General features: G+C 43.6%; 1 protein-coding gene across 2 annotated transcripts in view; it reads right to left on the bottom strand.

Moving 5' to 3' along the window:
• Positions 1 to 12,672, bottom strand: part of LOC307162554 (uncharacterized protein) — a 46,460-nt gene extending 33,788 nt beyond the window's left edge. Inside the window, exon 1 of one of the 2 annotated variants that reach the window (XM_079877950.1) lies at positions 12,607 to 12,672. The gene's annotated coding sequence lies outside the window, so the exon portion shown is untranslated. The remainder of the gene's footprint in view (positions 1 to 12,606) is intronic. The other variant, XM_079877953.1, reaches the window with a different exon arrangement.
• Between the last annotated feature and the right edge of the window lie 11,882 nt (positions 12,673 to 24,554).

Below are 24,554 nucleotides of genomic sequence, written 5' to 3'. Positions count from 1 at the left end.
AACTTGAATGTGATAAAAGGGTTATTGGAAGATCTTTTAACATTTAAGTGGTTCCTGGAGGATCTCTTATGTTAAAGCCAGCATAGAGCCCTGCACGGGCCTCAAATTTAGGCCCGAGCCCGGCCCTGGCCCGAGACGCTCAAGCCCTAGCCCGACCCGTGTCCGACAGCTCATCAGAATTATCAGCCCGAGTCCGACCCGAGCCCGTTTTTTTTTTTTTTTTTCATTACACAGCGGCAGCCTGCCCTATTTGCAGCCATTAAAATAGCTCAGTTTTGTTAGTTATGTTTCTTTGTTAGTTATGTAAATTAATGTTTCTTTTCATTTCTTTATTAGGTTAATTTAGACAAATGTTTGGAGCATTTTTTTTTTTAAATGACGACCAAGCAAACCGAGCCGACAGCGAGTAAAACATGTTTGATCAATTGAGCCTCTCAAATCAATGCTATAATACTTTACTTGTCTACAATAAAATCAATAGATATAAAAAACTTCAAGCATATCACACAGACAGTTAGTTTAATAAATGTTTATTTATTAAACCACAGTGAGTCAATTTTTTATTATTTTTTTAAATACTGAGGCAGGCTCAGGCTGCTCGCAACAGCGCTTGCAAACGAAATGAGCAATAGCCTATAAACAAATTAAATTAAATTAATTAAAAACAAACTTGCAGATTATCTTACCTCAAAAATGCACCACAGAACATGGCCATTCTTTTTTTCCAGTGGTTTCCAACAGTTAAACGAAAACAAAGTCCAATCAAACGAAAAACATCAGAGGTTTCCAACAGTTAAACGAAAATAAAGTCCAATCAAACGAAAAGTTAGAACAGTCTCTAACAGAGCATCATGGAGAAAAAGAATAGCTAAGCATCCACAGTGGAAGGTTTTAACCCAGTCCTCCTTTCTTCTATCACGAATTTTTCTCACGCACGCGATTTTTCTCTTAATATTCTCCATTATTTGCACATGAGGTGAATCGTGTGGGTCGCGCTGACGGGAAACCTTCTGTGTGCGTGCGTGAGACAGACTGTCATGTCAGTCATATGTCAGTGTAATTTTAAGATTAGCTGATGGCTATAATGGCCAGTATTTAAAACACGTTTTAAGTGCAGGGCACGTCCAGTTCCCGCGCGCGAGCAGAGAGATTCGCGCTCGGCACATTATACTCCGTGTGCGAGCAGAGAGATTCGCGCTCGAGCATTATATTAATGTAGCCTACTTTCACGCTACAATAATGCGCTCTCGACATTTGACAGGAAAATAACGCCATAAGTTATGAGGTTACGAAATTTCTTTCTATGTTTGTTTTTCTATCGTCAACGTCAACTTCTCATTTTTTTTTAATTAATGTCTAAAAATATAAAAAGCAGGATAACCCAAAAAAGGCCCGAGGCCCGGCCCGCATTTTAACTATGACGTGAAAATTGGCCCGAAGCCCGGCCCTAGGGGCGTAAAAAAGTCGGGGCCCGTCGGGCTCGGGCTGAAATGCAGGGCTCTAAGCCAGCATCTGGAGGAACCCAATGGTTCAGTGAGGCCAGAATGATATTATTATTATCCTATTATTACTTAAGTTTGATTCAGTATACATACCCAGGTGAAAAATACGTAGGCTACTTTTAAAAATGTACTTGAGTGTGTTTTTAGTAGGCCTTCAATACAAATATAACCTACTTTAATGCATTTTAATACATTTAACAGTAGCCTACGTCTTTTTCACCTGGGTAGCTTACATTTATTTAGTATAGGCCTATTTTATTGATTAATTTAAACCTTAAACAACAACACTAAATAATAATAATAATATTAATAATAAAAATTCATTAATTATTATTGAATAAATAATAGTAATAAAATAATATTTTTTACTTCTTCATAAATTATTATTTGAAGAAGAAGAACCAGGAGGATAAAGGTTTTATTCTGTCACGAAACTGCTGCTATTCCTCTGCTGTCGTCGCTTCAGTGAAGCTCGCGCTGCTCTTTTTTTTAAATTTTTTATTTTTTTATTGCACTTCAAACAAAACAATGTCAATGTACAGTCAGAATTGCAATATATACAAAATGGAGAAAACAAAAATAAGCAAATAAACAAAACAAAAGAACATACAGCCAGGGGGGGAGGCTAAACATTACATAAAAATATCAAAGGATTCACAAACCAAAATTGTTTTAATTGCTTTCTTATTGTGGGAATGAAAGATAGTTTTGGTATACAATTGCATTTCTTTTTCAAGAACCAAAAACAAAGGTTTGGTTTTACTGTACTTACATTTATGTATAAGGAATTTAGCAAAAATTAAAATTAAATTTATAATATAGTACTCTTTCCTTTTATTTGAGGGACTATTATTAAAACCAAATATAACATTTTCTAAACATAAAGAAAAAGAATCAATTATAAATCTAGACAAATCTTTCCAAAATTTGTTAACATGAGCGCAATGCCAAAACAGATGAAACAAAGTTTCAGGCAATGTATTGCAAAAAGAACAATTCAGATCAATATCTTTTTTAAATTTGACAGCTCGCGCTGCTCGCGCGCAACAAAGCTCAGCTGATCGACGTCATCGAGTTTGAAAGTAACGGCTCCCCTCATCAAAGCTTCCGCCGTTTGTTCGGCTCTCCGTTACAAGGTTTGTAAACTCGCCAAAGAAATATAAATACTCACTATATATTCAAACACACATATATATAAACTCAATTTATTATACATTAGGCTACTACGTTCTCTTACGAGAGGTTCTCTCGTATTGCGTAAGGAACTTACGCTACGGGAAAAGTCATCTTTTCTCGAGATACTGAAGCCAAAAAATTATCCTTAATTTTTCATAATTTGTCAACGCAGTGCAGCAGGCGGCACAGCAGAGCTAGAGCGGGCAATACTGCATGCTCATTGGCTGCCGCGCGGCAACTGCTTAAGCCTACCAGTGAGCCCCGCGTGACGTCACGCCCAATCAGGGCACGCGCGCCCTCGCGCGTCACAGCCCGCCAGAAGGGGCGGCGTCAGAGCGTATAAAAACAGGGCTCGGAGGCTTAATTCTCTGATTTCTGTCTCTTCAGCGAAGCTCTTCGCATCGCTGCACTCTGAGAGAAGCCGTCGCCGTCGAAACCAGCAACGAGCCAGCCTAGGACAGCCTGAGGAAGCCGGTCGAATCTTCGCCGCCTTCAGCCTGCCGTGCCAGCTCAGCTATCCGGCGATATATCCTTTCTCGCTTGCTTTGTGTGTGTTTTTCTTGCAGCACTCACTAAAAGAGCAAGGCGTTTGTTTCAAAATGCCTCGAGTTTCATGCGGTTCATGCCGCTCTCCGCTCAGCGACAGAGACCGCCACGTGGTCTGCGCTCTCTGCCTGGGACGTGACCATGCAGCCGTTGCCTTGTCTTCGGGCGGCTGCGAACTCTGCGAGGAACTGCCGATGTCGACCCTGCGGGCTCGACTCGCCTTGTTCAATGCAGAACCCGCTCCAACTGTCTCCGGGCCGCGTAAGAAGAAACGCCGCTCGCAGAGACCACCGGAGCCGGAGATTCGAGCCAGGCCCTCGCCGGAGCACCTCCCGCGAGCCTCGCTCTCTCCCTCGCCTCCCCCGCTTCCCGACGCGCAGCCGCCGGCTACGGCCCGCGATGCCGTCGCCTCTCAGGATGAAGCGGAAGTGGACGCGCTTCTGGACAGCTGCTCTCTTCTGGCGTCAGACAGCGAAGAGTGGTCCGGTTCACTCCGCTCCGCCTCGTCTTCAAGAGAGTCTGGCAGGACCCATACCGGTGTGGACGCCGAGCTTCTCCGCCTCCTCAGCCGTGCACACGATGGCGGTCCTTCAAGTCCTTCAGGCCGACCTCCTCCGCCAGCTGGACGAGAAGGGCCCCGACCAGTCCACCTTGACCGACCTGCGCAGCGCGACAGATCTCTCTCTCCGCGCTACCAAGGTAGCTGCACAAGCTATCGGTCGCTCAATGGCCTCGCTCACCGTCACAGAGCGCCACCTGTGGCTGACGCTAGCCGATATGGGAGAATCAGAGCGGTCCGTCTTCCTTAACGCCCCGCTCTCCCCCACCGGCCTCTTCGGACCAGCAGTGAGTGGCCTTGTGGACCGGTTTACGGAGGTGCAGAAGGCATCACAGGCTATGAGCCTCTTCCTGCCTCGCCGCTCGAGCTCCGCTGCAGGCCGCTCTAGCACAGAGCCTCCTGCACGCAGCTCTGCCCAGCGCTCTTCCCGCCCTCCGACCACACAGCAGCGCCAGCGCGGCCGCCCTAGGTCCCGCTCAACCAGCCAGCGCAGGCCGCCGCCCCCGCGAGGGCCTCGGCCTCGAGTCTCGCTGAAGCCCGAGCCTGCGAAGTCCTCCTAGCACTCGTCGGGAGGAAAAGACGGCCGGGTCCCGCTGCGGCCGGACCGCCGTCAAAATTCATCTGTCTTCCTCTGCCAGTCCCCTTAAAAAAGGCTACTGCAGTAGTGTTTTCAGCAGCCAACGAGCCAGTCTGTCGACTCACTCGCCTGCACTCAAACGCTGTTTTTACGGCGACCCAGATAAATCACAATATGAGCATAATATCTGGCCATTCGGCTCATGCCGACAGTGTTATGAGTGTAGTAAATATGCCCACAACCCAGTGTTCATTTCTACACACAAGCACAAATCCCCCTGTGTACCCTACAGAGCACACTCGCATAAAGCGCGCTCTTGCCGCTCGAGCGATAAGTGTAGGAAATGTGCCCGCTCACGAGTGCTCACAACCACACACTGCTCGCTCTGTCTCACACATTCAGGGTTCAGATATCGCCACCGCCACCGGCCGTGTTTTAATAAAGAGTCCTGTGCCCGCTCCCCCGCGTTCACACTCTGCTGTAAACACTCACGCGCGCTCTCCCAGCGCAATTCGGCTGGTCACTGCTATCAGCGAGTCCCCGTCTCGCAGCACTGTCTCAGCGCGCAGCGCGCGCCCGCCACTGCAGATTCCTCGTCCCGCGCTATGCGACGGACGGGACTCAGAGGCCATTCGACCCCTAGCTATGAGTGCGAATGCATGGAAGGCTATTCCGGGTGTGTCGACATGGGTGCTGGACACGGTAATACAGGGCTATTCGCTACAGTTCAGTCGTCAGCCTCCGCGCTTTCTAGCCCGGACCGAAACGAAAGTGAACGCAGAAGCAGCCCATCTGCTGCATGCAGAGATAGCGAAGCTGCTGCGAAAAAAGGCGATAGAGAGAGTTCCTCCTTCTCTGACCGAGGCGGGCTTTTACAGCCGTTATTTCCTTGTGCCCAAGAAGGACGGCGGGCTCAGACCCATATTAGATCTGAGACATTTGAACAGAGCCCTCATGAGACGGCCGTTCAAAATGCTTACGACCAGGCAGATCCTCGCGCTAATTCGCCCGAGGGACTGGTTTATATCTCTCGATCTGAAAGACGCGTATTTTCAAATCCAGATTATACCCCGTCACAGGCCATTCTTGAGATTCATCTCTCACAAGATAGCGCTTCTCAGTCATCTGGAAAGCCTGGGTCTTTCGGTGAACTGGGACAAAAGCTCACTTATCCCCAGTCAGTCTATTTCCTTCCTAGGAATAGAACTGGACTCGGTGGCGATGACTGCCAGGCTGTCAGATCAGCGCGCGCGCTGTGTTCGACACCTCGCCGCATCCGTCCAAAAGGGCAGATACCTCCCTCTGAAACGTTTCCAAAGGCTGTTAGGCCATATGGCATCAGCCGCAGCGGTCCTACGGCTGGGTTTACTTCGTATGCGCCCGCTACAATGCTGGCTGAAATCGAAAGTACCCCGCGGAGCGTGGGTTTCGGGCAGCGCTCGAGTCAGCGTGACTCAGGTCTGTGTCTCAGCCCTGCAGCCCTGGCTAGCGCCCGAATGGTACCGTCAGGCAGTGACAATGGGAGCCATCTCACACTGCAAAGTGGTCTCGACAGACGCGTCCAACATGGGTTGGGGAGCGCTTTACGAGGGCAGACCAATCTGCGGCCCCTGGTCGGGCCCAGAGCGGAACCTCCATATAAACTGTCTGGAGATGTTAGCGGTCGAGAAAGCTTTGAAGCATTTTCTCCCATACTTGCGGGGACACCACGTGCTAGTTCGCTCAGACAACATGTCAGTGGTGTCCTACGTGAACCGCCAGGGCGGACTCAGATCCAGAGCCCTGCGCGCTCTAACAGAACGCCTTTTGGTCCGGGCTCAGGGCTCGCTGCGCTCGCTGAGAGCCGCGCACGTGCCCGGGCACCTGAACGACGGCCCGGACAAACTGTCCAGGGACAATGTTCCCCCAGGGGAATGGGCGTTACACAGCCAGACGATACAGACGTTGTGGCTCCGCTTCGGCGAAGCGAAATTGGACCTTTTTGCCACAAGCGAGAACGCTCAGTGCAAAAGGTTCTTTTCGAAGAGCGAGGACGCGCTGGCCCAGGCTTGGCCCAGTGTCCCGTTGTACGCTTTCCCCCCGATCTCAATGCTGCCTCAGGTATTAGCGAAGATCAGGGAAACGCGCTGCGCAGTGCTCCTCATAGCCCCGCACTGGGAGAACCAACCCTGGTTCCCGGAGCTGGTGAACATGTCAGACACAGCCCCGTGGCCGATTCCGGTGAGGAGAGACCTTCTCTCTCAAGCCCGAGGGTCAATTCTGCATCCCCATCCAGAGCACTGGTCTCTGCATGCGTGGGTAATCAACGAATATTCGTTGATCTGCCAGAAGGGGTAGTTAACACGATCTTGCAGTCCAGAGCCCCCTCAACGAGGCGGCTCTATGCGTCTAAATGGTCAGTGTTTAATAAATGGTGTACAGGGAAGAGTTTGAACTCTCAGTCCTGTGAGGTTCCACAGGTTCTGAACTTCCTCCAAGAGCTCTTGGACGCGGGCAGGTCCCCCTCCACGCTCAAGGTATATGTTGCGGCGATTGCTGCGTTCGCCGACTCGGCGCGCGGCCGCGCACTTGGAAGAAACGAACTCGTTACCCGTTTCCTGCGAGGCGCCAGGAGGCTGAACCCTCCGCGGCCACCTTCGGTTCCGATATGGGATCTGTCTTTGGTCCTGGAGGCCCTTAAAGCTTTTCCCTTCGAGCCGCTAGACTCTGTGGGTCTCAAATACCTCACTTTCAAAACCGTTTTTCTGCTGGCCCTCGCCTCAGTAAAACGCGTGGGTGACTTACATGCGCTATCAGTTAGCGCGTCGTGTCTCGAGTTTGGACCTAACGACTCGTTAGTCATTCTCAAACCCAGACATGGCTATGTCCCTAAAGTGTTGGGTACTCCTTTCAGAGCACAGGTTATCTCCCTCTCAGCCCTGCCGCCGGCAGCCAGCGAGGTCGACAATAGCCTCCTTTGCCCTGTCAGGGCATTAAGGCTTTATATTACGCGCTCTGCAGCCTTCAGGCTCTCAGAGCAGCTCTTTGTTTCGTTTGGTGGGCGCACCAAGGGTCTCGCCGCCTCGAAACAGACGTTATCCAGATGGATAGTGGATGCTATCGCGACAGCATACGCGTCCAAAGACCTGCAGTGCCCTCTGGGCATACGGGCTCATTCCACCAGAGGCGTTGCCTCATCGTGGGCATGGTCCAGTGGGATTTCCATTTATGACATTTGTACGGCAGCAGGCTGGGCCTCCCCGTCTACATTTGTTAGGTTTTATAACCTGGAAGTTCCCGCCCTGCAGGCTAAACTTCTTACAGTCTAAAATCATGTTCATGCCCTGCTCTTCGCAGGCTGGATATTAGATTTGACTCTTCTGGTCGAGCCGCACTTTCAGGGAAAGCTCTTATATACAGACCGGCTGCGCCGCTCTGTTTCTCCCTATGGGTGCTTATGTACATGTGTTGGCCCGCGTTGCTGGCCACCTCTCTCCCCACTCTTCACTCCCCGGGCCCCCTCCCCCTGGAGTTGTGTGTGGATGCATGGCGCGCACGGCGTTGACAAAGGGTTCCCGTAGCGTAAGTTCCTTACGCAATACGAGAGAACCTCTCGTAAGAGAACGATACTTGGTTACTCACGTAACCTCGGTTCTCTCTAGAGAGGGAACGAGTATTGCGTTCCCTGCCGTGCTTGCGCCTCGAGCTCATGTCGCTTCATTCGACAGAAACCAGAGAATTAAGCCTCCGAGCCCTGTTTTTATACGCTCTGACACCGCCCCTTCTGGCGGGCTGTGACGCGCGAGGGCGCGCGTGCCCTGATTGGGCGTGACGTCACGCGGGGCTCACTGGTAGGCTTAAGCAGTTGCCGCGCGGCAGCCAATGAGCACGCAGTATTGCCCGCTCTAGCTCTGCTGTGCCGCCTGCTGCACTGCGTTGACAAATTATGAAAAATTAAGGATAATTTTTTGGCTTCAGTATCTCGAGAAAAGATGACTTTTCCCGTAGCGTAAGTTCCTTACGCAATACGAGAGAACCTCTCTAGAGAGAACCGAGGTTACGTGAGTAACCAAGTATCGTTTTTACAGTGTTTACCACTCGTTTATTGTACAGTATCTGGTATGAAGGTTTTAGCCGCGATGCTAACTACGTTGATCTAACGAACAAATGGAAATTATTGACTTATTGTCTTAGATTGATTTAGTCATTCAGTTCAACATATTCTGTACAACTGTGTCTTCAAATTGCTGATATACAGCCTAACTAATTTAGCTGATTCCTGCTGTCGTCATTGGCGTTTGTTATGAATAACAAAAGCAGGTTAATATAGTTTGGTCTGTTTTTGTTTAGCCTAACTTTACTTACTACAGGTGCCCTCATTCTCTCAAATACCATTTTAAAGCCATTTACTGGTCAATAAATATTATGTTGTGAATAATCAGCTTTGTTATTTTGTTTCCCCAGAACAACCAGTACAATGTTTCAGTGGCAACATTGAATTACAGTAAGTTACCTGCACCACATGCAAGTACTTTATTACTATGAACTCTGTGTGCAATTGTATTGTTTGACTGTGTACTTGTTTTTTAATCAGTTATTCTCTGAAAATCTTCTTCCCTCATGCTCTCAAATCTCATTCATGTTACATTCATGTAATATCACAGGTTTGGAGCCAATAATGCTATGCATTTTTTATAGGCTATACCTTAATCATATGCATTTGAATATAAGACATTTGAACCCTGAATTATAACTTCAAGTTTGGTCTTTTTCGACAAAAAAAGGAAAAAGCTATTAAATGGCTTCATAAGACTTACAACACAACCCATAACACATGAGTTGTGAATTCATTGATTATATTTAGGATCTTTTCTGGGACATTTTTGGAGCTTAACCATTTTTACATAAATTGTTGCATTGAATTGAACTAGACAAGTGTGCATAAGAATGGTTTCATGAATGATTTACAAAAATTTTTTCTGCTTGTGTTTCATGCAGTAAAATTGAATGGTGACAGGGGTTGCATTATGCCTGAGATCTGCTTTTGGGTTCCACAGACAGAAAGTCAAACAGGTTTGGAACGTCACAAGGCTGAGGAAATTATTTAAATTTCACAACTATCACTTTAATAACCTTACTAACAGTAAATTTTGTACTTTGCAGGGATCTCGGTAAACTGAAATACAAGTTTGAAGTTTGAACAAGAATAAAAATCCTCCTGTAGACCTAAAAATCATTTAAGTGCCTGGACCATCCACCAGAAAAGAGGAAAAACAAACAGAAAATGAAGCTGATGCACCTTTTCACTTTTCTAACTCGTTAAGTACCTCACATGTCCCTTGTGAAGATTTTATAATTGATTGCATTTTATGTTGCAGTGAGTAAAGGTGCGGTCACATTTTTGAATTTCGTGAAATTGCACAGGCAAAAAGGTCCATTGACCACTGTCAGCAGTGTAGCAATGTAATGTATGAAGCACCACACAAAATTGCTGATCGTGTGGATTCTTATTGAAATGACTGAATTCACCAGTAAACATTCACAGAACAACAGATAATTTTACTGCACCTTAACTCTGTTAAAATGGAAAATGTTTTCTGCTTGTTGTGACATAAGGAATACTGTTTCCGGGTCGAAGCCTCTACTTCTACTTCCTTTATCTTGTTTCTAGATATTGAGAATACTCAACAACCATTTATGGGAACTGTTGATTCAAGTCACACATTTAAGCTTTTCAAAAGCCATACTGTACATTACAGTCTCCAGTCTCACGGCATCCAAGACTTCAACATTTTATGATTCAAAATAGCTGAATAACTAAACCATCTGAGATTTCGGTATAGAGATAAAATTTAGGATCATAATTTTCAGGAATATTACAGCACAATGAGTGTATATTAGCACTGTTATTTGTTTTTGGCATCTGAGAGAGCTTTTGGACTTGGAAACAGTAGCGTCAGACTTAAAGGAGAACTCCGGTCAATTTTAACATTGAGCTCATTTTTTTGTACATTTGGAGTGCTGTCAATACAGAGAACAACGACAAAAATCGGTGTTGCCTACACCGAGTTATTCTATTTTTAAAATTTGCACCCTGTTGACTTCAATGGGGCAAGTACTAAACCTGCTTTTAGCCTCTTAACATCCTTGATGTGTCATTACAAGTGTACAGAAAATGTGAGTGATTCCTTCTGAGTGAACACGAGTGAGTCTGACTGCAGTAGATGTGAAAGAAATGTATAAAAATGATGTTATTTAAGCCAGCGCAAATACCTTTGTTTACATCCTGTTTTTCGGTTGAAGTCCAAAGTAGTCGATTGCCGAGTTCACGCGCGTGATCATAGGTATTAAACCTATGCGTGTGAACTCTGCAATCGACTACTTTGGACTTCAACCGAAAAACAGGATGTAAACAAAGGTATTTGCGCTGGCTTAAATAACATCATTTTTATACATTTCTTTCACATCTACTGCAGTCAGACTCACTCGTGTTCACTCAGAAGGAATCACTCACATTTTCTGTGCACTTGTAATGACACATCAAGGATGTTAAGAGGCTAAAAGCAGGTTTAGTACTTGCCCCATTGAAGTCAACAGGGTGCAAATTTTAAAAATAGAATAACTCGGTGTAGGCAACACCGATTTTTGTCGTTGTTCTCTGTATTGACAGCACTCCAAATGTACAAAAAAATGAGCTCAATGTTAAAATTGACCGGAGTTCTCCTTTAAGCGAACTGAAACACGTTTTAAAATTAAGTGAAGATGGACATTTTTAATTAGTCAATTTTAATTTTTTACATTGATTTATTACATCGAACATGTGTTTTCTATGCATTTTGTTGAGATGTCTTTTCTTGTGTAGCCTATTGTATACACATGGTTGATTATTCATGTTACTTATGTATTATACAATTTTTTTTTTGTGTGTATTCATTGATATTAATCTATTACTAGCTTTTTTCCCCAAGTGCATTGAAGTGTATGTATTAAAATGGATCTAAAATATGTAATAAACAATTCTTATTTTATATATTTTGTATTTGGTTCAGTTTGTTTATTATAATAGAAGTTTATGGTAACCGTAGTAACAACATGAAATTAATTTAATAAAAAAAAAAATAAAAAAAATTGAAATTTGGTTCCTGGAGGCACCCACAGTGGTTCCACACAGTGCTTCATATAAGAGTTCCTCAGGAAACCTGTGTGGTTCCTCAGAGAACCACCCCTTTTTAAAAGGGTGCCTAGAGGATCTACAGATGGTTCCGCCGGTGTGGCAAAGTGAAGAACCCCAAAAGGTTCCTCCAGGCACCTTTAATTTTTACAGTGATACAGGTTTTTGGAAGTTTAAGTCCATTGACTAACATTTATATATATATATATATATATATATATATATATATATATATATATATATATATATATATATTCCTATATATATATATATATATATATATATATATATATATATATATATATATATATATATAGCCTATAGCCTATGTTACATGATCATATATTCTGACATATAAACAGCATAGAAACCATAAAATAATTAGACCACCATTTACTTGCATCAAGCAACTCTGTTGATATTTTTATAATTAGTATTAATATAATTGTTACATTTAATTTATTACTGTTTTCGACACTCTTGATGCTTCGAATCTTTTCCCGGAACAATTAAGAAAAAAGCCTTATGAGGCTTCATTTGCCCATCTCTACGGAACCACGAATACAGTGGTTACACAAACAATACTTGACAAAGTAACAAGGCATACATGAGGGCTTAAATACACACTAGACTAATGTCTGAACAAGACACACCTGTGCTGTGCACAATGAAACAAAGAACCAATCAGAACATGACACATAAGACAATGGAACACATGGCAGGATCACATGACTATAACAGGGAATCACATGACTATACAGGAAACATGACTGAGACATGAAACAAGAACATGAAACAAAACCAAAACAAGACATGACAGGAAAGCACTGAAATTGTGGCGGTCAATGTTGATATTGTGGTTGGCCGCCACAGATAAATCAATGTATGGAAAACACTGCAAAGGACAAGACAAAATAATTAAATCAATGTTCGTGTATCTGTGTGAGTGCGATTTCATACTTTTTGTTATCCAAATGCAAATATACTCAAATATACTCATGCATATATACTCATGTAAATTCAACATCCTGTTTTGATCTTTATCTTCGACTAAGAAAGTAAGCATGAGTTTGTTTGCCAAAACCTGCATACTTACCGTCGATCCCGATCTTCCTCAGCCTGTCTTCAGTCTGTCTACAGAGTATCTTCATCATCTGCATCTGCGAGAGAGAGAGAGACTTGGTTATCATCCAGTTAAGCCTCATACGATTATCTACTTGTTTTCTCACCTTTCACGCTGTGACCGATCCATTCTGCTATTAAAATATCAAACTTACCTTCTTGTCTGCTTCGTTTGTGCAAACCTGACAGGAGCAATTTAGCGAGAACATACACTGTGTAGCTTTTTTGTAATAATAATGTACCTATTATACTAAAACTTAACTAATTTTTAATATAACTAATATATGTAGTTACAGGGTCAGTGGTGCTTCTTACCTTCTTTTTCTATTAAGTTACAGGGTAAGTGTGGCATCTGTGGGCTGTAGGTTAAAGTGGTGCTTGTTACAAGAGTATATTATGTCCCTGGTATAAAAAAAAAAAAAACAGTTGCAATAGTTTTAGTTTTACTTGCCTTGAAACACGGAAGACCAAACTTAATCAATGCAGTCTGTTTCTTCGGCTCAGCTTCAAAGGGCGGGCATATCAGTACAAGATCCTTCCCTTCGGGTTGTGCCTGTCTCCTTGCATCTTTACCAAAGTCGCAGAGGCTTATTGAAATCTTGAAAAAAAAAATGCTATCAGTCAAATTCATCTTTAATTTTTTTTTGTAAAGAATCACACCATTGCATACAAAAGGAACAATTACACTTAATGGCAACCAAGTTGAAATAACTTCCTTCTGTGAACTGATGTGGTTTTATCGTATTCTATACAGTGCTAAAGTCTATGTTGATTGGTATTGCATTATAGATATGTACATTATCCTTATGAAAGTACCCGAGATGTCTTAAAGAACACAGATATACAGTACCACATTGTCTCAATGGTAATTCTCTTCATGTTTCATCATTCAAAATGTCTCTATCTGCATTTTATAGCTGGATGTCTTTGTACATACCGGTATTAGGGATTTTATAGAACCTTGTGGACTTTTTGCGCGAGAGCAACCTCCGTCGTCGAGTATGAATGAAACAAATTACATGTAAGAGTTTAGAGTTCCATAATGCTCACATCGCCCAATTTTGGTTAAAAAAAAAAAAAAAAAACCTGCTCTCTAAAGATATTTGAAGTAAACATACGATAATCCTATAGTTTTCATCAGAATGAGCACACTTTTTGACTAAAGGCCAGAGGAATAATAAAACACAGAAAGGCGTCAGTAGTTAAGAGGCTGATGCAACTTTTCCCATTTTAGGACCAGCAAAATAATTACAACTTGCTTTCTGTACAGTGGCCAAATCTGGCGGAAGGCCTATATTGTGACACTCCTAAGCTTTATATCTTAGCATTTCTCCATTTAGATCCTGTCAAGACATGATTCATGAAACCATTAGATGTTCAATAGTTCAATATGAGTAAATCATACACTCATTTTAAGTTTTGTAAAATGATTTTCCCTGCACGCTTTTCAATAAGGGGTATTGTGTTTATGCAAAGTAAACGTGTAGACATCACAAGACAGAGATCTTAAATGCAAAATTGTTTTCAGAGCACGAGACACACAAAGAATTTAGACGAAGAATAGAGGAGCTGTTGTTTCCTCCACATTCACAAGTACATTCATTCCAGCAGTCCAAATGAATGTATGATTATACAACCTGATCTCACGGGAAAACGTACAAATTCTACGAGGTGGCTAATTCGTACGAATTCATACGACCTCACTCGTACGAATTAGTAAAGTATTTTGCAAAATCGTACATATTTTACGAATTGCCCAATTCGTATGAATTCATACGAATGACCTACCCCTGACCCCGCCCCTAAACCTACCCATCACGTGGGTTTAGACAAATCGTACAAATTCGTACGAGTGAGGTTGTACGAATTCGTACGAATTAGCCAACTTTTTATCATTCGTACGAATTCGTACGAATTGGTCGTGAGATAGTGTTGGATTATAATGTAAAAAAAAAAAAAAGCTTCTAAAATCGATTTTACATTACAGCATTAAAGGAGACTTTATATAAATGAATGTAATTTTTTTTATAAATAAGAAAAATATATTGTTGTGTATAAGATATAGCCCAAAAATTCAGAACATTTCATTTTACAAAAATAAATATTCCTGTCAAAAGGTTTTTTTTTTTATTGTTTTTTTTTTTTCTTCCAAGTCTGTATCTTTCTTACCAAATTCGTCTGAACAATCCACACAGCAAGAAGACACTGACAGCATATGATCTGATATGAAGCGCAGATGACCTTTTAACTTTTCCACTGGACATAAAAGATCCGCCCCCTCCCAAAATAACTTTCACTTTCACTGCCAAATCACCCTAGTAACAGTCAGAGGGACATAAATATTTGCATGGAGTTTGCTGACATATGTGCATTAACACCCATGCGTTGATTTAACTGCAGTCTAAATGTAGGCTACTGAAAAGATTTTGGTTCTGATTGCAGTAGCATGATAATTCTTGTAGATTTCTGTCTGTTGTTTTACAATTGCTAAGTGTCTACAAATCCACAGCAAAATGAAAGACCAGTTGCCACACAAGGCAAGGAAGGCTAATACTCTTACAATATAAGAGTTGAAAAACGTCACACACAATATAGTGAAATGTGATCATTTCAAATCAAGTAACTGTGTCAGTTGTATTAAATAAATGTGATTGCATTGAAAATATAATTAATCTTATTGATTATAAATACAATAGAACCACCAAAGTATTTATAGATTCAATAAAGATTCATAAATGTTTGTAAATCTCTAAAGTTGTTCATAAGTAAATGATGCTGTCAGTAACATTGTGCATTTCGGGATCTATGGAAATATTTGGTTGAACCCCATTTGACGTAAAATACAAGCAAATACTCATGAAATCACTGGGTGGATATCTGCATTCACTGAGGCTTAAAATAGGATGGCATGTATATTCAGCGCTTCATTGACCTTCTTTCTTGTTTCCTGAAAGGAATTAATGAACTATGACTAAAGTACTCTCAAATACACATGAGATCATGTGACATAACACACAAGAAAAATCTGAAAAAAATAAAATAATGTGATTATTGAGCAATGTAAGGGAAACCCAGACTAGAGGATGAAGCTTGAACCCAGATGCAGGTTTATTCAACACATTATATTCACAGGTGAGTGACGACAATGACAGTATATGCAGAGAAATTGGATGACTGAATAACTGACCTTTTAGGTTGAACTTTTGCACCATGTAATTACAGCTGATTTATTTTTTTATTTGTAAACATACTAATAGTATAAATGCTGTTGAATAGACCTTTTAGCTGCCTTAAACTGACTGTTATTGTTTATTGTATTGTTATCGTTTTCATTTGTGTAATTTTTTATATTTTCTCCAACAGCCAAAAAAAAATCCAAAAAATTTGACTTAAAAAAGCAGCTGTAGGGCTGAGCAAATATGGGCAGAACTCTTTACTGCCCTAGTACTTCAAAAAGCTTTTTAAAGGTATATATGTGAATTAAACGTGGTACAATGGCCTTCATCATCACAGTATGCTAATGCCTATCTATTACAAGGGTTTCATCAATATGCTGATTGAGGACTGTTGGGACACTCCAGGCACAGGATGGTTCTGTCGGGAGAGACAGAGTCGTTTGCACCTCAATGACACGTCTGTACCATTTGCTTCACAGGACATATGCTTTAAACTACATACTGTTTATTTATTAGTGTGTTCTAATATGTAACTACGCCATGTTTGATCTCATCTGACAGCTTATAAACTGAAATGAATGGTGGTGAACTTAATAGAGATATTAAAGTATCCTAATGTACAATCTAGGCACTATTGCTTAAACATACATTGAGGAGAATATGTTAATGTTCTTCTCCCCTTCTGGATCTCCACCCATTTGCCTCATCTTTTGGTTTCCTGTCAGTTGGGTTTGGTGTTGGTATTCCACTCATGTTTAACAATGCTTTGCTCAGGGTATAAGAAGGAAAGGTAACTGCTGATCTATGAGAAACTTTAACCCCGCCACTCTCTCACACCGGTGCGTAACCTCATACTACAAGAAAGGCTTTTACGGCATCTTCTGCACGACAGTGCATTATTTGTTACAACTAAGTTTATACAGTATGTTGTTCCATTCTACTGTCTGTATATTAAATGTAACTTAATAATAACTTTGCCTGCTTTAAAGGCTTTGAGAATCTTTCCTTTTATCACTGATTATGTTGAAAGCTAAAGTGATAAATATAAACTTTCGTTATCTAAACGTTCAGGTTAAATCCTACTTTTTCCTATCAGTTCTAAGACCTTCACCTTTAAAGAATAAGAGGTTAAAGAATAACAACAACTTTAATGGAGTCAGATTAATTATATTGGAGTCAGATAAATATTTGAATTATACATGTTATCCTTCAACTGCCTTTTGTTCCGATTATTGGTTTAAAATAGCAGCGTAAGCTTCCAGCCTTACAGTTTTTGGTGAGCCCGACGTGATACATTTTTCACGAGTTTTAATCGCCCGGTACTTTTTTGTATCCGCAACTACTTTGGTTTTTCTCATTTGACACTGGATTATTTTATCCTTGGAGTAATGGCTTCACAGCAATTGGTCATCGAAATGGGATTAATGCTGATATAGGATGGAATAACCTTGAAGTGGGTAAGCCTGTTTTCATTGCTTCATGGCATTGGTAGGGAAAGTCTCCATTTGCATGAATTGTATGAAACAGAGATTAGAAGTATCAGAATAATCTAAGTAGTCCCATTATTGTGAAATCTAAGTAAATTTCCCCAAATATAAATTGGAACATGTGTAATGATCATGTCCTGTTTAATGGTCCAAAAAGGTTGAGCCTACACTGTACAAACTCAGTAGAAAAGGTCTTAACATGGACTCTATTGACAATTAAATTTTCACTTGGTGGAAAACAGTGGGTAGTAAGCAGAAGAAATCAAAACATGGAGAAATAATTGAGGCTTTAAACTTCATAAGTTTTACACGGCTACATGAGTTAACAACGTGTCTATCTTCAAGTATAGATGCTAAATGTAAAGAAGAGCAATCTAAAAATGCAGAGGCACAAAAGTCTGAGGCAAAGATTCAAGATCTTCAAACACAGCTAGATAGATTACTAGCTGAGCTGTTAGCCTTGACTGAAAAGTGTAAAAATCACAAAGACACCATTGCAGATCTTAAGGCTAAGCTAAATGCTAAAAAGTCCAAGTCTCCCAAAACGCGTAACAGCAATGGGACTAAAAATGTGCACTTCTTAGATGAGGCAGCCTGCTCTAATAATCCTGTATCCTGTATCGATATGAAGCATGTGATAAAGTTTTGAAAAGAGTGCCTGTTTCAGCCCTTAAGGTGATACGGCACCCAAATGGCACAGAGTCAACCATTCGGCGTCCTTTAACGGTAACTGAATGTAACTTGTTTAAAGCAGAGATCGGATCATTCCCTTTGAAAGGGCCATTTGAACCATGGTGGAGATGCATTGTTAGTCAAAAACATGCATTTCAGCTTGAACCAAAAGATATTTGGCAAATTGTTATCAGCTCAATTCCAGATGTTCTGATCTATAAGATACCACAGGTTTTGATGACAGGCACCATTGTGCAGTCAATGTATCAACATGAGCCTGAGAGTGAAATCTTTAATAGACTAAAACAATGCCTTTGTGATCTGTGTGATTGTAGTCCTATTGGATGGGAATTGATTTTCAATCGGAAACAGAGTACGGAAGAATCGTTTGAGACATATGCAGAAAATATGTTTGAACTTTTTGAGGAGTATTCTGGAATTGAAGGTGTTAACCACAACAATGTACAGTAATTCTACTTGAATTACTGCTTACAAATGCAGGGCCGCATGTACAGCAATCGCTCATGTGTGGTGCTTCTCCAGCACAAAATACATTTGAAGGTATTGTTAGCTGGGCAACAAAAATTGAGTCAGGCAAACAAATGCATTGTGAGGTAGCTGTGTTAGAATGTCATGAAAATCCTCCATCTGCAGGAGAATTCAGAAAGCCACACTGTGGCAAGCTGAACAGATTCTGTAATTCCTGTCACAAAACAGGCCATACAGAGGAAAAGTGCTGGTCACTGGGCAGAGGCAGACCTCCTCCCTATTTCATAAAATGCAGACAATCACAATCTAATGACACAAACCAGCACTCTGCAAGTAACCAAAGCTTAACAGACTATTTAACAAACACTCTCTGCACAGTTCACATGCCCTAGCCCAAAAAACATGTGGTGACAGGACAAGGCACCCGCCTTGCAATTCTCAGTACTAGGTCTGTAGGCCACGGTGAAGTCGAACCATGTGTAAAACAGATCCCAACGGGCTAGTCTTGGGTTGAGTCGTTTGGCTTCTCTGAGATATTCCAGGTTCCGGTGATCTGTGATGACTTCGAAATGGTGGTGAGCTCCCTCCAGCCAGTGTCTCAATTTCTCCAAGGCGAGCTTGATCGCCAGCAGCTCACGATTTCCAATATCATAATTCTGCTCCGCTGGAGACAGCTTTGGAGTAAAAGGCGCACGGATGGAGTCGAGGAGGCTCACCCTGCTTCTGGGATAGAACTGCTCTAACCCCGCTGGTAGAGGTGTCAACTTCGACCACAAATGGGAGTTCTGGATTGGGGTGTACCAGGATTGGAGAGGTGATGAAAGCATTCTTCAGGCCAGTGGTTCCCAAACCTGTCCTGAAGGCCCCCCAACACTGCACGTTTTCTTTGTCTCCCTACTCAAACACACCTGATTTAACTCATCAGCTCATTATCACATGGGTTAATTGAGCTGATGAGTTGAATCAGGTGTGTTTGATTAGGCAGACAAAGAAAACGTGGAGTGTTGGGGGGCCTTCAGGACAGGTTTGGGAACCACTGCTTCAGGCGTTGGGAGGCTTCTGTGGCCAAGGGGTTCCAGGACAGAGACTTGGGCTGGAGTGAGGTGAGAGGTGAGCTGAGAAGACTGTAATTCTGGATGAATCTTTGGTAGAAGTTCTTTGGAGTTCCTTTATATTAACAGGTTGGGGCCAGTTCTGAATGGTGTCCACCTTCCTCTGGTCCATCTGGATACCTCGTTGGTCGATGATATATCCAAGGAACTGGACGGATGGCATGTGGAACTCGCACTTCATCTTGAGATAGAGATGGTGTACTCTCAGCTTTTGGAGGACCTGCGTCACGTGTTGGTGATGTTCGGCCAGGTTCCGGGAGTAGATCAGGATGTTGATGTAGACAATGACGAAGCATTAGAGGTACTCTCGGAACACCTTATTCATATACCCCTAGAATACGGAGGGGGAGTTGGACAGGCCATACAGCATCACCTGGTACTCGTAGTGGCCTGTCGGATTAATGAATGTCGTCTTCCATTCGCCTCCCTCGAGTATCCGAATGAGGTTGTAAGCACTCCGCAGGTCCAACTTGGAGAAGATGCGAGCCTCACTGAGCTGTTCCAGGGCGGCAGGGACCAGAGGAAGAGGATAATTGAATTTGACCGTCTGAGCGTTGAGTGCCTGGTAGTCGATGCACGGCCGCAATCCTCCGTCCTTCTTGGCTACGAAAAAGAAGCTGGAAGCAGCAGGGGACATCGATGGTCAGATGAAACGTTGTTTGAGAGCCTCCTGAACATACTCCTCCATGGCCTTCTGTTCCGGGATGGACAAAGGGTAGACCTTACCCTTCGTGGAGTAGCCCCAGGCAGTCCCATCGCCGATGAGGTGGTAGACGGGTCGCCAACTGCTTGCTGAAAACATCCTGGAATGCCTGATACTCTGGAGTAATTTCAGTTTTGCTCTCGGTTTCTGGGCTCTCAACAGAGGTGGAGTTCACCTGAATATTGGATGAAGACTTCAAGGTGTGTTGACAGGTCCGGCGGATAGACGGTTTGGGCACAGAAGAAAGGCAGTCCTTGAAGCAGGAATCACCCTATTGCAGAATTTCTCCAGAGTTCCAATTGATGGTGGCTTCATATTGGTTCATCCATGGGCGTCCCAGGTAAAGCGTAACTGTGGGGGAGAAATGACGAATGCGACCACGGCACAGCGATTTGCTGAGAATGGTGTGGATGGCTAGTTCCTGGGACCAACATTTCCTCCGGAGGTTGAGTCTTTGGAGAAATTGATGAGAGATGAAGTTCCCTGCGGATCCGGAGTTGATAAGCGCTTGCGCTGGAATGGAAAGTTTTTGGGTGAGAATTTGGACAGGTGTACGAGTGAGGGGGGCGACTTTTGGGAGAAGCTGGATTATACTCACCGCTGGGTGTGGTGGTTGAATTGGGCAGTTCGGGATGACATGGCCTTTTCCCCCACAATACAGACACAAGTGTTGCAATAGTCTCCTTTGATCCTCCACGCTGGTGAGGGGATATGCGTTGACCTGCATGGGTTCAGGTGCTGGAAGGGCGACAGATGGAGAATGGGCGGTGGATGCGGAGCGGGTTGATCGAGGAACCAGGCTGACAGACGTTAAGAGATGCGCACAACTTTCTAAATTAAACTCTCCAATTCAACGTTATCATCATAAATGACCATCTGGTGGCACACTTCCGGTTTGAGACCCTGGCGAAAAGCTGTTAGCAGGGCCATCTCATTCCACCAGCTGGATGCTGCTAAAGTGTGGAATTGAAGAGTATATGCATTTATGGTGGTTTTACCTTGACGGAGGTTGAACAGCTGATCATGGACGGGATACTGCACATGATACTGCATGCTGCACATGCAGTGCCATATCTGATCACATATACTACATCTATATATTATGATGTGTACTACTGAATATAAAATTACAAACATTACCATATATTAGTATTTTTCAATATATGAAAAGCAGCAATTCCTTATGTATTATTCAATATATTGTAATATATTAACACAATATGGGCCCTATTTTAACGATCTGAAACACAAGTATCAAATGCGAAACGCAAGTAACTTTGTGGGCGGATCTCGGGAGCTGTTGATATTATACCGGCGGGATAAATGACTCTTGTGCCCGACGCAAATCTAAAATGGGTTGGTCTTGTAAGCTTGCGCTCGATCGGCCCAAAACCGGCATCCGACCAGTGCGGAAGGTCTTTATGTGTTACTGTCATTTTCTAGAGGCAAAGTATTTTTTGATTAAATACAATACATTTGAATATGTATTCTCTCATTATTTCATCTGACTCCATAAATGAAAAGGTTTTAATGATATCTGTGCATCATTATATGTGAGCGAATGTTTGACTATTCTTTTTAACTCTTTAATGAAAATAATGTCAAAGTCAGTTAGAATAATCAAATGTAACAATTTATTATGTCAGGTAAATGTATCATGCCAATTTCATAATCAATTCAAAAATAATCGATACAAAACATCAAATTGTTATGTGGTTGAAGGATGAACCCAATCGCAGACAGATTGCAGGACACACAAGGTTTATTTTATACAAATAACGGGGAAAACAAAGCCCACGAGGGGGCAAAACAAGACAAGACAGGACTACGAGTGACTAAACTGAACTATGACTTGACTACAAATAAACAGCTAATACAGAAACAGAACTCTCTTGACAGGGTACTCACAGTGAACAAAGTCTCATAATGAATGATAGTAGATAACATGAAACACTCAGGTTGGAATCACAATGAACCGACGCAAGACAGCAGACAAGAGGGGATTAAATAGGGAACTAATGATACACAACAGGTGACAAAGGTGAAGCAATAATGACAAAACGAGGATAACAAGGGGGCGGGGCTGGGTGACGAGACAACACAAGCACATGGCCCAAACAAATGGCCATGTGCTTGCACATAAAACATGGGCCTGTCATGATCCTGCCTCAAGACCAGGGAAAATCAGAGACAAGGCAGAATCATGACAGAACCCCTCCCTTAAGGAGCGGCTTCCAGACGCTCCCTAAGGGAACACTAAACACGAGACATTACAGACTGAGACAAGGACACAAACCAACAAAACATGACAAAAACTAACAACGGCAAACATGAATAAACAACAGGGTTGGGGTGAAAAATCAAAAACAACAAACAAGGCAGAGGAGGTGGAGACAACACAGAGTTCATGGGGGGCAGTCCAGGGTGGATGGGAGGACTGGGGGTCTTGGGCCTCCGTGACGAGGACTGAGGACAGGGAATCCGGGGGGACTTGACTGGAGATGCATGAGGGGATGACCTGGGGGAAACAGTAGGCAGCTTGACAGGGGAGACAGGAGGCGACACAACAGGAGATAAGACAGGGGATACTGCGGGTGACGATGGAACAGAAACGAAAACAGAGCTCCCCGAAGACGGCTCAGTATTAACGCTCCCCATCACAGAATCGGGGAGATCGTCGTCAGCAGCCGACTGGGGTACGGCGCTCACGGCAGCTGACTGGGGTACGGCGCTCACGGCAGCTGACTGGGGTACGGCGCTCACGGTGCTCTTAGAATCAGTGGACTCAGGACAAGACATGACTGACTTGACGGGGACTTCAAGAATCTGGACAAGACGTTTAAGGTATTCAGACATTGTCTCGGCAGCGACGAGGACAGGCATCTTCTGAGGAGCAGAAACCGACCGCAAGACAGCTTCAGCAGCTGAATCGGCCGCTGCTCTTTCTGCAGCACTCACGACTGCAGACTCGGGAACAGCGCTTGCAGGAGCGGGCTCTGGAACAGCGCTTGCAGGAGCGGGCTCTGGAACAGCGCTTGCAGGAGCGGGCTCTGGAACAGCGCTTGCAGGAGCGGGCTCTGGAACAGCGCTTGCAGGAGCGGGCTCTGGAACAGCGCTTGCAGGAGCGGGCTCTGGAACAGCGCTTGCAGGAGCGGGCTCTGGAACAGCGCTTGCAGGAGCGGGCTCTGGAACAGGAAGAGATGAAGAACGGAAAGCTCCTTTCCTCCTCCTCTTTCTCCTAGGACGCGGTGCAGAATCCGTAGCCGGACTAGCGACCAGTTGGAGATGCTCAGCAGGGACCATAACTGGAGCTGGGAGGGCGTTCTCGGTCAGCGCAGACTCTGTAGAGGATGACTCCGAAGGAGAATCCCACGAAGTCCGTCTCCCTCGTTTGCCACGGAGCTCAATGGGTGCAGAAGAGGCCTCAGGAGAAGAAGTGGAACCAGCCTTATCACCATGGGCAACAACGGCCAGGACGCAACCCTCTGGGATCACAGGTAGCGAGGCAGATGGTGGAGACCTCGAGGAAGAAGCCTGCGGCTCCTCCCGGGAGAAACGATCCCAGAGTTGGGCATAATTCTTCAGGATCCACTCACCCTGGGACGAGAATGGGAGGTTGACCCTCTTTCTGTCGGTGGGAGCCGACAACCAGCATTGTTCACGGATCTCCATTTGTCGCTGGAGCTGGGAGGACACACTGTCTGCTGGGTTCTTTTGTGGTCGGTTCATTCTGTTATGTGGTTGAAGGATGAACCCAATCGCAGACAGATTGCAGGACACACAAGGTTTATTTTATACAAATAACGGGGAAAACAAAGCCCACGAGGGGGCAAAACAAGACAAGACTGGACTACAAGTGACTAAACTGAACTATGACTTGACAAAACTTGACTACAAATAAACAGCTAATACAGAAACAGAACTCTCTCTTGACAGGGTACTCACAGTGAACAAAGTCTCATAATGAATGATAGTAGATAACATGAAACACTCAGGTTGGAATCACAATGAACCGACGCAAGACAGCAGACAAGAGGGGATTAAATAGGGAACTAATGATACACAACAGGTGACAAAGGTGAAGCAATAATGACAAAACGAGGATAACAAGGGGGCGGGGCTGGGTGACGAGACAACACAAGCACATGGCCCAAACAAATGGCCATGTGCTTGCACATAAAACATGGGCCTGTCATGATCCTGCCTCAAGACCAGGGAAAATCAGAGACAAGAAGGCAGAATCATGACACAAATAATCTGGAAAATGAGAAGAGATGCAAACC

Source organism: Squalius cephalus, assembly GCF_949319135.1.
Source record: "Squalius cephalus genome assembly, chromosome: 8".
Lineage (NCBI taxonomy): Eukaryota > Metazoa > Chordata > Actinopteri > Cypriniformes > Leuciscidae > Squalius > Squalius cephalus.
This window is presented reverse-complemented; position numbering and strand designations above follow the sequence as displayed.